Source organism: Oncorhynchus keta, chromosome 25 (assembly GCF_023373465.1).
Source record: "Oncorhynchus keta strain PuntledgeMale-10-30-2019 chromosome 25, Oket_V2, whole genome shotgun sequence".
NCBI classification, from domain to species: domain Eukaryota; kingdom Metazoa; phylum Chordata; class Actinopteri; order Salmoniformes; family Salmonidae; genus Oncorhynchus; species Oncorhynchus keta.
Genome location: NC_068445.1, coordinates 629,683 through 646,025, shown reverse-complemented (window position 1 = coordinate 646,025; position 16,343 = coordinate 629,683). Strand labels below are relative to the sequence as shown.

At 43.2% G+C, this 16,343-nt stretch overlaps 1 pseudogene; it reads left to right on the top strand.

The window, feature by feature from the left end:
• Positions 1 to 5,739: 5,739 nt before the first annotated feature.
• Positions 5,740 to 14,426, top strand: LOC118357986 (mothers against decapentaplegic homolog 4-like; annotated as a pseudogene).
• Positions 14,427 to 16,343: the final 1,917 nt, after the last annotated feature.

Here is a 16,343-nt window from a genome sequence, read left to right as displayed (position 1 = left end):
CGCAATGCCAAGCGTCGGCTGGAGTGATATTAAGCTCGCTGTCACTGGACTCTGGAGCAGTGGAAACTGTTCTCTGGACTGATTAATCACGCTTTATCTTCTGGCAGTCCGACAGACAAATCTGGGTTTGGCGGATGCTAGGAGGATGCTACCTGCCCCAATGCATAGTGCCAAATGTAAGGTTTGGTGGAGGAGGAATAATGGTCTGAGCTTGTTTTTCGTGTTCGGGCTAGGCCCCTTAGTTCCAATGAAGGGAAATCTTAACACTACAGCATACAATAACATTCTAGACAATTCTGTGCTTCCGACACTGTGGCAACAGTTTTGGGAAGGCCCTTTCCTGTTTCAGAATAACAATGCCCCTGTGCACAAAGCGAGGTCCATACAGAAATGGTTTGTTGAGATCGGTGTGGAAGAACTTGGCTGGCCTAAACAGAGCCCTGACCTCAACCCCATCAAATACTTTTGGGATGAATTGGAATGCCGACTGCGAGTCAGGCCTAATCACCCAACATCAGTGCCCGACCTCTCTAATGCTCTTGTGGCTATATACAAGCAAGTCAATGCAGCAATGATCCAACATCTAGTGGAAATCCTTCTTGGAAGAGTGGAGGCTGTTTATAGCAGCAGAGGGGGGAACTATTCCATATTAATGCCCATGATCTTGGAATGACATGTTTGACGAGCATGTAGTGTATATCCCAGCTCTACATGTAGTAGAGGTGAACAAAATGTCGGTACACAGAATCATAGCTCATACAATTATATTTTGTTCTAGTCAATAACAATACATGTTACAAAGTAAATACCTGCATCAAATATACTGTATCTCATTTTGGATATCAGAGCGGCATTAACTCACCAGCATTACCAACATTACAACCAGGAATATTACTTTCCAGAATTGGATTCTTCGTTCGTACCCCCCAGGGCAATTGAACTGATTTCAGAAGTTGATCCAAAACACCGCCAGCGGGGAAAAGGGTTCTCAGTTCATCGCACAGACAGGAATAAATATCTCTCCGGGAAGAAGAAAGTGGGGGTGTATGTTTCGTGATTAACTACTCATGGTGGGATTGTGATAACATACAGGAACTCAAGTCCTTTTATTCACCCGTAACTGAACTAAATGACTATCGCTCGAAGCACTCACTTCTGTCATCATGAAGTGCTTTGAGAGGCTAGTCAAGGATCATATCATCTCTACCTTACCTGACACCCTAGACCCACTTCAATTTGCTTACCGCCCCAATAGATCCATAGCTGATGCAATCGCCATGGCATTGCACACTACCCTATCCCATCTGGACAAGATGAATACCTATGTAAGAATGCTGTTCATTGATTATAGCTCAGCATTCAACACCATAGTACCCTCCAAGCTCATCATTAAGCTCGGGGCCCTGGGACTGAACCCCACCCTGTGCAACTGGGTACTGGACTTCCTGATGGGCCGTCCCCAGGTGGTGATGGTAGGAAACTACACCTAGACTTTGTTGATTCTTTAACACAGGGGCCCCACAAGGGTGCCTGCTCAGCCCCCTCCCGTACTCCCTGTTCACTCACGACTGCGTGGCCATGCACGTCTCCAACTCAATCATCAAGTTTGCAGACGACACAACAGTATTAGGCCTAGTAGTATTAGGGAGGTGAGGGCCCTTGGGAGTGTGGTGCCAGGAAAATATCCTCTCACTCAACGTAAACAAAAAAAAGGAGCTGATCGTGGACTTCAGGAAACAGCAGAGGGAGCACCCCCCTATCTACATCAACGGGACCGCAGTGGTAAACGTGGAAATCTTCAAGTTCCTCGGCATACACATTACTGACAAACTGAAATGGTCCACCCACACAGTGTGGTGAAGAAGGCGCAACAGCTCCTCCAACCACAGGATGCTTAATAAATTTGCATTGGCACCTAAAACCCTCACAAACTTTTACAGTTGCACAATTGAGAGCATCCTGTCGGGCTGTATCACCGCCTGGTACAGCAGCTGCACCGCCCGCAACCGCAGGGCTCACTAGAGGGTGATGCGGGTTGCCCAACAAATCAAACTACCTGCCCTCCGTAACACCTACAACACCCGATGTCACAGGAAGGCCAAAAAGATCATCAAGGACAACAACCACCAGAGCCACTGTCTGTTCACCCCGCTATCATCCTGAAGGCGAGGTCAGTGCACGTGCGTCAAAGCTGAGACCGAGAGACAGCTTATATCTCAAGGCCATCAGACTGTTAAACAGCCATCAGTAGAACCTCGGAGGCTGCGCAGTGGTCTAAGGCACTGCATCACAGTGCAAGAGGTGTCACTACAGATCTTGGTTTGATCCTGGGCTGTATCACAACCGGCCGTGATCATGAGTCCCATAGTGTGGTGCACAATTAGCCTAGCTTTGTCTGGGTTAGGGTAGGGTTTTGCCGGGGTAGGCCGTCAACGTAAATAAGAATTTGTTCTTAACTGACTCGCCTAGTTAAATAAAGTTGAATTTATTTGTATTTTTATGATTAATTAAAAAACACACTTGAAATCACTGGTCACTTTTAATAATATAACACAAATCACTTTAAAAATGTTTACATATTTTGCATTACTCATTTCATATGTATAGCATATACTGTATTCTATTTTCCTTGTATCTTATTCTATGCCACTCCAACATTGCTCGTCCAAATATTTATATATTCTTAATTCCATTCCTTTACTTTAGATTTGTGTGTATTGTTGTGAAATTGTTAATTATTTGTTAGATATTAGTGCACTGTTGGAGATAGAAACACAAGCATTTCACTACACCCGCATTAACATCTGCTAAACACATTTATGTGACCAATAAAATTCGATTTTTACTTGATTTCAACTTCAACATTTTAACATACTCAAATCACCTCTGCTTAGTCTAATACAGTGACATGTAAAATATACCAAAAACAATATGATATGGCTGTCAATGGTTCTGATTTCTGTGTGCGTGTGTGTGCGTGTTCGTGCAAGTAGAAAAACATATTGACTCACCCAACTTGTAGAGAATCACTAATGCCATCTTCCTCTCTTTCATGTTGACGAAATGGTCAATCACTCTATCATACAGTATGCACTTTTATTTTTTTGTTGTCCTAGGCTAATCGGCTTAAATGCTTGCTCGCTAGCCTAACTTACATTCATGGGCAATGTTAGATAGTTAACATTAGCCTTCTACATCTAGCTACATATTGAACTTCCCTCCTCTCAGGTCAGAGGCACAACAATGTATTAACTAATGGTTGGATCAGTACTGCTGTTAAAATCATTGGCCAGTAGGGAGAATTAAGTAAAACCTCAAGTCCAAATTCTTATCTTCATCCATGGCTAATTTAAGAAAGGGACAATTTTAGATAGCTAGCTAGCTTGCTAGCCACCAGAGGATCATAACACAATGAGATGCAACAATTCAATTTTTTCTGTCAATGATGTATGGTCTCAATGGGACTTGATAGGAGTGACACCAAATCCAAACTGGCTTCTGTTGACACTTTTCTTTTAGTCCGCCAGGACCATTCACAGTAGAGCTCACTCATTTAGTTAGCCCCAACCCACCCCACCCCACCCCAGAAATGCATATCAGTTGTCAAATCAGTTTACAGAGAAAATACATTAAATCAAATGAAACTGTATTAGTCACATGCGCCGATGACAACAGGTGTAGGCAGACCTTACAGTGAAATGCTTACTTACGAGCCCCTAACCAGCAATGCAGTAAAAAAAAAAGAATAAGAATAAAAAAAATAAGTAACAAGTAAAAAAAGAGCAGCAGTAAAATAACAATAGCGAGACTATATACAAGGGGGTACCGGTACAGAGTCAATGTGCGAGGGCACCGGTTAGTCGAGGTCATTTTTATTTATTTATTTTTATTTCACCTTTATTTAACCAGGTAGGCAAGTTGAGAACAAGTTCTCATTTACAATTGCGACCTGGCCAAGATAAAGCAAAGCAGTTCGACACATACAACAACATAGAGTTATACATGGAGTAAAACAAACACAGTCAATAATAAAGTAGAAAAATAAGTCTATATACAATGTGAGCAAATGAGGTGAGATAAGGGAGGTCAAGGCAAAAAAAAGGCCATGGTGACGAAGTAAATACAATATAGCAAGTAAAACACTGGAATGGTAGATTTGCAGTGGAAGAAAGTGCAAAGTGTAATCTGTTTGTTGACTTGGCTTTCGGCTGATTTGTAGGGGTCCAGATTTTGCAGCTCTTTCAGAACATCAGCTGACTGGATTTGGGAGAAATGGGGAAGGCATGGGCGAGTTGCTGTGGGGGGTGCAGTGCTATTGACCGGGGTAGGGGTAGCCAGGTGACTGATGTCTTGAGATGTTGCTTCAATATATCCACATAATTTGACTTCCTAATGATGCCATCTATTTTGTGAAGTTCACCAGTCCCTCCTGCAGCAAAGCAATCCCACACCATGATAATGCCACTCCCGTGCTTCACGACTGGAATGGTGTTCTTTGGCTTGCAAGCCTCCCCCTTTTTCCTCCAAACATTACGATGGTGATTATGGCCAAACAGTTATATTTTTGTTTCATCAGACCAGAAGACATTTCTCCAAAAAGTCTGATCTTGTGTGCAGTTGCAAACCGTAGTCTGGCTTTTTTACGGCGGTTTTGGAGCAATGGCTTCTTCCTTGCTGAGCTGCCTTTCAGGTTATGTCGATATTGGACTAGTTTTACTGTGGCTATAGATACTTTTGTACCTGTTTCCTCCAGCATCTTCACAAGGTCCTTTGCTGTTGTTCTGGGATTGATTTGCACTTTTCGCAAAAAAAGTACGTTCATCTCTAGGAGACAGAACACGTCTCCTTCCTGAGCAGTATGATGTCTGCGTGGTCCAATGGTGTTTATACTTGCGTACTATTGTTTGTACAGATGAATGTGGTACCTTCAGGCGTTTGGAAATTGCTACCAAGGATGAACCAGACTTGTGGAGGTCTCCAATTTTTTTTCTGTGGTGTTGGCGGATTTCTTTTAATTTTCCCTGATGTCAAGCAAAGAGGCAATGAGTTTGAAGGTAGGTCTTGAAATACATCCACAGGTACACCTCCAATTGATTCAAATTATGTCAATTAGCCTATCAGAAGCTTCTAAAGCCATTATATAATTTTCTGGAATTTTCCAAGCTGTAAAAGCACAGTCAACTTAGTATATGCAGACTTCTGACCCACTGCAATTGTGATACAGTGAATTAATTATAAGTGAAATAATCTGTCTGTAAACAATTATTGGAAACATTGCTTGTGTCTTGCACAAAGTAGATGTCCTAACCGACTTTCCAAAACTACATTTTGTCAATAAGACATTTGTGGAGTGGTTGAAAAACTAGTTTTAATGACTCCAACCAAAAGTGTATGAAAACGTATCACTTCAACTGTAGATGTAGGTAGAGTTATTAAATTGACTATGCATAGATGATAACAACAGACAGTAGCAGCGGTGTAAAAGAGGAGAGGGGGGGCATAGACGTATGTATGTGTCTAAAATGTCCCAGATAATATACAAATCATGTTAAATAGTAGCATTGTCCATCAGTGCAGCAAGCTCTATCAAGTACTGTTGAAAGTCTATTTGATCTGTGGGTATATGACGACACCTAGTGTTCGTACGGTTGATTTCTCCCTAACCTTCATTTTTATCTTCCCCTGGCTGTTCACTGTTTGTTGTGAGTGCTATATTACATAATGTTGCCCATGCGCAAAAGCGCCATGTTGGAGGAAATTGCTGGGAACGAGAAGCGCTGATACAAATCCGTGTTTTGTTATCCAATTTATCTGATGTTTATCTACGTTTATTTTGAAATTCAAATGATTTCCCTATGTTATTTTAAATGATCGAACAAAGAAGCACGGACGATCAGCACAATTCGAGCGCAAATGCAAGAGCAGAAATACCGCGTTTGCAGGGTATGTGGATGAGGCCGAGACGGGAGGCTAGCGTAGTTTGGGAAGCTAGTGCATGTAGCCTGCCTGCTTGCCAGCTAGCCAGCGAAATAGCTTAATCGACGGGCTTAAACTGCATTTGATTAATATCAGGCAAAATAACAGTGGATAGTTAGCTAACGTTTGCTATGTTATCAAGATCATGTAAACATTTGGACTGAGAATAACAGCTAATTTCTGTTGACATCTCAGTTTTGAGAAGCCAAAGCCAGCACGTTAGCTAACTGGTTGTAGCAACAATAGCATCCTGTGACCGACTACCAGATAATGTTTTATTATTGTGCATTGGGTTACTTTAGTTACCGTAACTAGCTACTGTTGAAGTAGCTGACTAAACTCCACTCCGTGGCAGTTGATTAGAAGCATCCTTCACCGTGGAGTTTAGTCCGCTAATTTAGCTGTAATGTTAGACGTGATTTGACCCAAGTCGGCCACAATAGTAGTTTTGACCTATGTGATGCTAGACACAATAAGGATTAGTCACTGGAATTTGTGGTTGCCTTCAAAATACGTTCCCTCCATTTGAAGGTGATGCAAGTGGATACAAATAGTGGCATCGTTACACATTTGATCTAGATAATGTTAAACAAGGAATGTTCCCATATAAATTGAACAAAAGATAATTACATCATTTGATTTAGAAAAACGAATGTTGAAATCACACTGGCTATATTGGACATCAGAATTCCCTTACAAAAAAGATTGCACTTAGAGTATGAGTATACTCAGAGTATTTTGCAAATACTGCATCATAAATATAAAATAAAAAAATAATGCAGTAATTTTGATGTGTAACTGCAGTTACAGTTCAGTATAACTGCAATTACTGCGTCCAAAATACCACTGTCGACTGCTGTTACTGCACTTTTACTGCAGTTTCAAAACTGCCATCTTTTTTGTAAGGGTTGAATTGGGGGCATACTTATATTTCACTGTACAGTACATTTTAATGACCAAAGACATGACATTTCTACCTTTTTAGATTTTGTGACATAGAGAAAGTTCACATATCAGACAAGAGGAAGTGATACAAATAATAATCTGAGCAAAGGATAATGTTTTGGGATTTTCACCCTCCAAACATAATTTCCTAAAGATCTTAGTGATGAAATGCCTATGTATGTTATGTTGTAAATGTGAACATGAATTAATGCCCCCATTTCTGATTACTCTTGTGTTTCTTGAGATGTCCTCATTGTGGTTTTACAGATGTGTTTAATACGTTTTATGTACACACCTTTTATTAGAATATTTATGAAATGCACATTGTTATATTTGGTAGCACTTTTTTCCCCCTCGACTCGAACCTCATTCGATGCATTGGAACAGATGTGTGTGGAGCTATGTCTACATAAGGGTGCACATTTTAAACTCACAAAAGCTCTGAGGAAGGCCCTCGAGTCCGATAGTATCACTGCTCTTTAATAAGCTTTACCTATCGAGAGCGGTGTGTGGGGTTCTTCTTTTTCTTATGCGATATTGGTCAAATACACTGAACAAAAATCTAAATGCAACATGCAAGAATTTAAAAGATGTTACTGAGTTACAGTTCAGATAAGGAAATCAGTCAATTGAAATAAATTCATTAGGCCCTGGGAATACAGATCTGTTGGTCACAAATACCCTTAAAAACATTTTTTTAAAGGTAGGGGTGTGGACACACTTTTTTTTTAAAGTCTGTATCTGGTGTGACCACTCCTCTAATGGCAGCACGAAGTTGCTGGATATTGGCAGGAACTGGAACACGCTGTTGTACACGTCAGTTCAGACCATCCCAAACATGCTCAATGAGTTATATGTCTGGTGAGTATGCAGGCAATGGAAGAACTGGGACATTTTCAGCATCTTTGAATTGTGTACAGATCCTTGTGACATGGGGGTGTGCATTATCATGCCAAAACATGAGGTGATGGCGGCAGATGAATGGCATGACAATGGGCCTCAGGATCTCGTCACTATCTCTGTGCATTCAAATTGCAATCGATTAATATGAAATTGTATTCGTTGTCCTGAGCTTATGCCTGCCAATACCATAACCCCACCACCATGGGGCACTCTTATTCACAACGTTGGCGTCAGCAAACCGCTCGCCCACATGACTCGATACACGCTGCCTGCCATTTGCTCGGTACAGTTGAAGCCGGGATTAATCTGTCAAGAACACACTTCACCAGGGTGCCAGTGGCTATCTAAAGTGTTTGCCCACTGAAGTAAGTTATGACGCCAAACTGCAGTTAGGTCAAGCCCCTGGTGAGGACACTGAGCACACAGATGAGCTTCCCTGAGATGGTTTCTGACAGTTTGTGCAGAAATTCTTCAGTTGTGCAAACCCACAGTTTCATCAGCTGTCCGGGTGGCTGGTCTCAGACAATCCCGCATGTGAAGAAGCCAGACTTGGGGGTCATGGGCTGGCGAGGTTACACGTGGTCTGCAGTTGTGAGGCCTATTGGATGTACTGCCAAATTCTCTAAAAATATATTATATTATATATATTCCTGAATTCAGCATGCCAATTGCGCGCTCCCTCAATTGGAGAGATCTGTGGCATTGTGTTGTCACAAAACTGCACATTTTAGACTGGCCTTTTATTGTCCCCAGCACAATGTGGTGCACCTGTGTAATGACCATTCTGTTTAATCTGCTTCTTGATATGCCACACCTGTTAGGTGGCTGGATTATCTTGGCAAAGGAGAAAAGCTCACTAACAGGGATGTAACCAAATTTGTGTTCAAAATTTGAGAGAAATAAGCTTTTTGTGCATATGGAACATTTCTGGGATCTTTTATTTCAGCTCATGTAAAGTGTTCGTGTTGCGTTTATATTTTTGTTCAGTGTATGTACAGTGCCATAATAACCCACTCTTGTCCTCTTTTTCCCTTAATCCTAGCCCTTGAAGCGGTGGGTTTTGGGGGCACAGCAAGTGTGACTATCCATTTAATTTTGTTCTGGGATGACTTGGACAACTAGACAACCAGAGTGACAGTGACTGGAGGGGAAACAAACACCCTCTCATATCGAAATCTTTCTTATGCGTTGCTCCACACTATAAACAAGACAAAACAGCAACATTTATAGTTTGGACAAATTTATTTATTGCCTATACGGAGTAGTATACTCTAGTGGTCCTCAGGATGTCTATCACCAACATGCCTACGAGTAACGACGCTTGCCTGAGCATTGTACACAGCTTGATGTGTCATAGGCAAGGGGCAGAGAGTGAGACCTTTGCCAAGCGAGCAATAGAAAGTCTAGTGAAAAAGCTGAAGGAGAAGAAGGATGAACTGGACTCCCTTATCACAGCCATCACCACCAATGGAGCTCACCCCAGCAAGTGTGTCACCATCCAGCGGACTCTGGATGGCCGCCTGCAGGTAGGGAGTACACCACTATCTGGGGATCAAGGGTGTATTTACTAGTGCACACCGAAGCAAAACATGTAACAGAAAATGTTTTGCAACCAAAATGATCCTTTGTCATTGTTCAAGTTAGTCCCGTTTGCTTCTTTGGTTCTTAGTGAACCTAGTGAATACACCCCTGGGATAAGCGGCAAAGGTTAAAATGGCGAGATGAGATCTTGTAAAGGTGAAAAGTATAGGGTATGAGACCTGTTAGCACTTTTGGGTGAAGAAGAAAGTATTTATTTAGTTAAATCAATGGGTTTAATCTTATGTTCTCAGGTAGCAGGGCGTAAAGGGTTCCCCCACGTGATCTACACTCGGTTGTGGAGATGGCCCGATCTGCATAAAAATGAACTGAAGCATGTCAAATACTGCCAGTTTGCGTTTGACCTGAAGTGTGACAACGTCTGCGTGAACCCCTACCACTATGACCGGGTGGTGTCTCCGGGTATTGGTGAGTGCACTGATGCCTCTGGGGGTTAGTTTATTTTTTACTGTTTAACTCTTTTGAGTGATCTTTTTCATTTTATTTCACAGACCTATCAAGCTTGACTCTTACCAGCACAGGTAAGTTACCGGTACCTCCGTTTTGATAGTTGTATACTTTTTCAACGGAATTATCTTCCGTTAATGTATGTTTTGTTTGTTGTTGACTTGTATCATGACTGCTGCTCTCTATGTGCTCTCAGCTACCAGCCTGGGACTGATGGTAAAAGATGAGTACGACTTTGACGGCCAGCCCCAGCTGCCCCCCATGGATGGGGGTCACTCCCTCCAAACCATCCAGCATCCTCCCTCCAGCCGAGTTGGGCCCCCCACGGAGCCCTTCAGCACCGCTGGCCTGCTGCCCCTCGCTGATGCCCGCACCACCTCCGCCTTCCCCAGCATCTCTGTTGGATCTGGAAGTGAGGGCCTACTCCACCACCCTATCCACTTTATCTCCCCTAATTTTATGGCTCTTTGTATCCTCACCCAAATCATTAGAGGTCATAGGCAAGGTTTGGGTGGTATATTTGGCTACAGCTTATCTACTTGTGGCTTGTTGACAGAAGAGGACAACACCCCTAAATGAGTCATCTCACAGTAATGTCAAACTCATTCTGCAATGTAATGGCTTAGGAAAAGGAACCTATTATGTTGCCCACCTGTGGTCACTTTCTCTTTTCCCGCTCATTTGCTATGATTTACAACCCCGACTTTCCCAGACCCTCTTTGAAATGTATCGCAGCTTATTTACTAGCTGTATGGACAGTGTCGAAGTGTGGCTCTCCCTACAATTCTCATCTGGAAGAATCCACCTGTGCCCTTACAGATGCCACCTCCACCTGGACGAGAAACAGCAGCTTCATGCCCAACATGCCTCACCATCAGAATGGGCACCTGCAACACCACCCACCCATGCCTCATCCAGGGCACTACTGTGAGTCCATGCCACCATCAAGATTACTCTCTGTAGTAGTAGAACATGCATTTCACTTTTAGAACATATAATGCCCGCAACTCAGAACTGGGTTGAAGGAGTTACGTTCCAAGATTTAACATTGCTGCTTTCATGTCACCTTCGTAGGGCCTGTGCACAACGAGCATGGCTTCCAGCCCCCCATATCCAACCATCCAGGTAAGTGAAGTACAACACCTATATTCACCCGACAAGATGTTCAGAGTGCCATAAGTGGGTCTGGAGAGGACTGAGTTTGGGGTGTTGTTGCTGCGGTCTGTTGCAGCGCCCGATTACTGGTGCTCCACCGCTTACTTTGAGATGGACGTGCAGGTGGGCGAGACCTTCAAGGTGCCCTCCACTTGTCCTGTCGTGACCGTGGATGGCTACGTGGACCCTTCGGGTGGAGACCGCTTCTGTCTGGGCCAGCTGAGCAACGTGCACCGGACAGAGGCCATTGAAAGAGCCAGGTACGGCATCCCAGCCTACTATACACCCCCTTACCGTTTAACTATGATGAGCTTCTAGCTCTGAATGGAGGTGAATTCATGATATTGCCAGAAGAGTATTTGATCACGCCACTGATAATAACTGCTGTTTTTTTTTTCACTTCAAGGCTCCACATCGGGAAGGGGATCCAGCTGGAGTGCAAAGGTGAAGGGGACGTGTGGGTTCGTTGCCATAGTGACCACGCAGTGTTTGTGCAGAGCTACTACCTGGACAGGGAAGCCGGCCGTGCCCCCGGCGACGCCGTGCACAAGATCTACCCCAGCGCCTACATCAAGGGAGGTCCCAACTCCTCTGTTTGCTTAGCTTTACCAATGTGTTCATTGTGTTGTTATCCACCCCCTGGTGTCCAAGCTGTGAATTGCATGTAGCTGGTGGTAAATGTACACTACATGACCAAAAGCTCGATTATCTCATTCCAAAATCATTGGTATTAACATGGAGTTGGTCCTCCTTTGCTGCTATAACAGCCTCCACTTTTCTGGGCGGCAGCGTAGCCTAGTGAGCGTAGCCTAGTGGTTAGAGCATTGGACTAGTAACCGAAAGGTTGCGAGTTCAAACCCCCGAGCTGACATGGTACAAATCAGTCGTTCTGCCCCTGAACAGGCAGTTAACCCACTGTTCCCAGGCCGTCATTGAAAATGAGAATGTGTTCTTAACTGACTTGCCTGGTTAAATAAAGGTAAAAAAATATATATAAAAAAAATAAAAAAATGTTGGAACATTGCTGCGCTTCCTTCAATTCAGTCACAAGAGCATTAGTGAGGTCAGGCACTGATGTTGGGTGATTATGCCTGGCTTGCAGTCGGCGTTCCAATTCATCCCAAAGGTGTTAGATAGGGTTGAGGTCAGGGCTCTGCAGGCCAGTCAAGTTCTTCCACACCGATCTCAACAAACCATTTCCGTATGGACCTCGCTTTGTGCACGGGGGCATTGTCATGCTGAAACAGTAAAGGCCTTCCCCAAACTGTTGCCACAAAGTTGAAGCACAGAATATTCTAGAATGTTATTGTATGCTGTAGCGTTAAGATTTCCCTTCACTGGAACTAAGGGGCCTAGGTCGAACCATGAAAACCAGCCCCATACCATTATTCATCCTTCACCAAACTTTACAGTTTACTATGCATTGGGGCAGGTAGCGTTCTCCTGGCATCCACCAAACCCATATTCATCCGTCGGACTCCCAGATGGTGAAGCATAATTCATCACTCCAGAGAAAGCGTTTTCACTGCTTCTGAGTCCAATGGCAGCGAACTTTACACCACTGCATCGCGCATGGTGATCCTAGGCTTGTGTGCGACTTCTCAGCCATGGAAACCCATTTCATGAAGCTCCCGACTAACAGTTATAGTGCTGATATTGCTTCCAGAGGCAGTTTGAAACTCAATTGAAACTTGTTGCAACCGAGGACAGACGATTTTTACACGGTATGCGCTTCAGCACTCAGCGGCCACATTCAGTGAGCTTGTGTGGCCTACCACTTCTACGGCTGAGCGGTTGTGGTTCCGAGATGTTTCCACTTCACAATAACAGTACTCCCAGTTAATGGGGCAGCTCTACCATGGCATAAATTTGACGAACTGACTTGTTGGAAAGGTGGCAATGTTTGTATATGGATATTGTATGGCTGTGTTCTCAATTTTATACACCTGTCAGCAACGGGTGTGGCTGAAGTAGTCTAATTCACTAATTTGAAGGGGTGTCCACATACACTATATATATATGTTGGTTTTTGTTTGTTCCCCTTCCCAGGTGTTTGACCTGCATCAGTGCCACAGGCAAATGCAGCAGCAGGCAGCAACGGCGCAGGCAGCAGCTGCAGCTCAGGCTGCCTCTATTGCTGGGAACATCTCTGGGCCGGGCTCCGTGGGAGGCATCGCTCCCGCCATCAGTAAGCAGCACAACACTTCCCTCCTTTGAGCAACACGCACATACTCCCACAGACAGAACACTTGGCTGCTATTGACTCGCACACAACTTCAAACCTGTTACATCACTCACACCACTTTTCTAATAGATATATACAATGCTCACATAGCCCATTCTAAAGTAATTTACGAATTATCACATCAAAATGCAGCATCGGTCAGTCATTGACGATCCGTAGGAATCCATACCAGTTCTGTAGTTCAGATACTTCATCAGTGTGGATGTATACTGTTGAGACGGAGGGAGGAGGGGAGGTATATCAATGTAATGGAACCCAACTCGGGCTCTCTCTCTCCTCACCCAGGCCTTTCGGCAGCAGCTGGCATCGGTGTGGACGATCTGAGGAGACTGTGCATCCTGCGCATGAGCTTTGTCAAGGGCTGGGGTCCCGATTACCCCCGGACGAGTATCAAGGAGACCCCCTGCTGGATTGAGATCCACCTACACCGCGCCCTCCAGCTACTGGACGAGGTGCTGCACACCATGCCCATCGCTGACCCCCAACCCTTGGACTGAACCACCAGACTGACCCCTCCCCTGTGACACTTCAGTATGAGAGAACTTGGAATAAGGCGGGGTAGGGGACAGGAGAGACGCCCTGTTTAGCTATACAAGTAAACAAAGACTTGTTTCTCTCTATAGGTCGTTCCTCTTCTTTTTGCCTTCATATTGTCAAGTAAGTCCAGGTCAGGACAGAGGCTCTGATGAAGAAAGGGGGCTACTCTTCTCAATCGCCCTGGTGCCCTTCACCAGTGATCCCATCTGGGTAACCTATGCAGTGTTTTCCACAAGCACATGGAGTATTCAGCCAAATAGAAAAAGTAGCCAGCCAGGCTCCCCTGGATTCTTTTTTGCAGAACAAGCTCTATTTTGGTGGTCTCTGATACATTCTAATGCCTTGATTTCATACAAAATACACAGCAAAATGATTGCATACTTTGAGGTTACCTCCCAGATTGGAAAAGTATTTATAATTTAAATGACTGAATTTAAGTATTGTTAGTTGTTTAGGATATCGATCATATGATCAGGACTATTTTCTAAGTAAGAACATAAAACCGCTCAACATTTAACCTGCCTTCTCTTGAGCTTAAAGTATTTTACTGCAAGATATGAATTGCCACAATTGTTTGTTCTTCAGATTATATTTTATTAAAACAGAAAAATGAAGTAAATAGCCCATTTTGTTTTATAAATTTAAGGTTAAATGCCAAATTAAACAAATGTGTTGAGCACTTTTGTCAAATGACAAAATAGGTCTCTAAAATGAACAACACGCTCAATTAAGTTCTGGGTCCATAGGTGTTAAGAGAAGAGAGAGACAAGATAAGTTACTGAAAGAATTTCAACAAGTGTTCAACTATCTTTGTGAATTGCAGTATGTAATTTATAGTAAAACTCAGTTAACCTAATGTCAGTTTGTGACAAGATAAGCTAGTATAGTTTAGATAATCGTTGTACCATCTAAACTGCTGTGAAATCTAATTTCCATGACCATAAATATTATTTCAGCTGTTCGAAAACTAATCTTAATGGGAACCATCTTCCACTTCTGAGACCTTTTTTAAATGTATTTTTTTATAACCCCCCTCGGGGAAAATATCTTTTTTTGTTTTTACAGGTTTTCTACATTTACAGAGCTTTCAGAAAGTATTCAGACCCCTTGACTATTCCCACATGTTGTTACATTACAGCCTTATTCTAAAATGGATCAAATAAAATAAATCAGCAATCTGCACACAATACCCCATAATGACAAAGCAAAACAGGTTTAGACATTATACCAATTGTATCAAAAAACCTAAATGCATTCACATAAGTATTCAGACCCTTTGCTATGAGACTAGAAATTGAGCTCAGATGCATCTTATTTCCATTGATCATCCTTGAAGTTTGAAAGGCACACACCTGACAGTGCATGTCAGTGCAAAAACCAAGCCATGAGGTCAAAGGAATTGTAGAGCTCAGAGAGGATTGTGTAGGGCGGCAAGCTGAGATCTACTGCTCAGATTTTCTTTTCGCATTAACCTCACATTAACCCCTGGGGCGGCAGCGTAGCCTAGTGGTTAGAGCGTTGGACTAGTAATCGGAAGGTTGCGAGTTCAAACCCCCGAGCTGACAAGGTACAAATCTGTCGTTCTGCCCCTGAACAGGCAGTTAACCCACTGTTCCCAGGCCGTCATTGAAAATAAGAATATGTTCTTAACTGACTTGCCTGGTTAAATAAAGGTAAAATAAAAAAATTAAAAAAACACAAACAGTTTTGTAGGAATGAGGTTTGGGCAGTAAGCCTAATATATTATCACAGCATACTGGCTATATGATTGGCCTGCCAATATTGTTAATCAGACCATATTATATTTCAAAACTTGAGCTTTGTTAACAAAATAGATCAGTTGGTTTAGCACTTGTGAGGCACTGTGGAGCATGAATTGAAATAATTGGCTTTTTTATTTTACTGGACTGATGGAACCTGCATCTGATGGTCGTGGTCAAATCACAACGTCAGTGATCTTCAGGTCGAAAAGTCGGAGCTCTAGAAAGATGCCCAAGTTTCCGAGTTGGAATTCGGAGTTGGATGACCGTACTGAACGATTTTTCCCAACTGCCTCTCGCTCCCTCCCTTTCCTCCGGTGAGACTGACCAGAGAGGGGACACAGTCTTCCACCTGATGGCGAAACTCGAGTCGCATTGCATCTGCCTCATTCACAAATTCATGTTGTTCCTATGACCAGAGAAAGTAAAATTCCTTCAAATTAAAATCGACACGAGCTGCTAATAATAATAAGACGCAGGGCTATCGATGCTTGGCTACTCATTCATTGCAGCCCGAGCGAAGTACGGAGAAGTACATTTTGTAAGTGTTGAATAAAAACAGTGACAGTGCTGAATATAAACTTAAACAAGAACTCACTCAAAAACAGCAGCTCTTTGCTGTATTCGTTGACAGTCTCTCTGTGTTCATGGTTTTAAAAGTTATTAAATCTTACGTAGGCTAGTAGCCTATTAAACTTGGCTGTAGCCAGGGTCATGGAAGCTCTGTAGCCACCGTGATTTGAGCTATCTGAATGGGCAGCGCAGTAGGTGCAGTC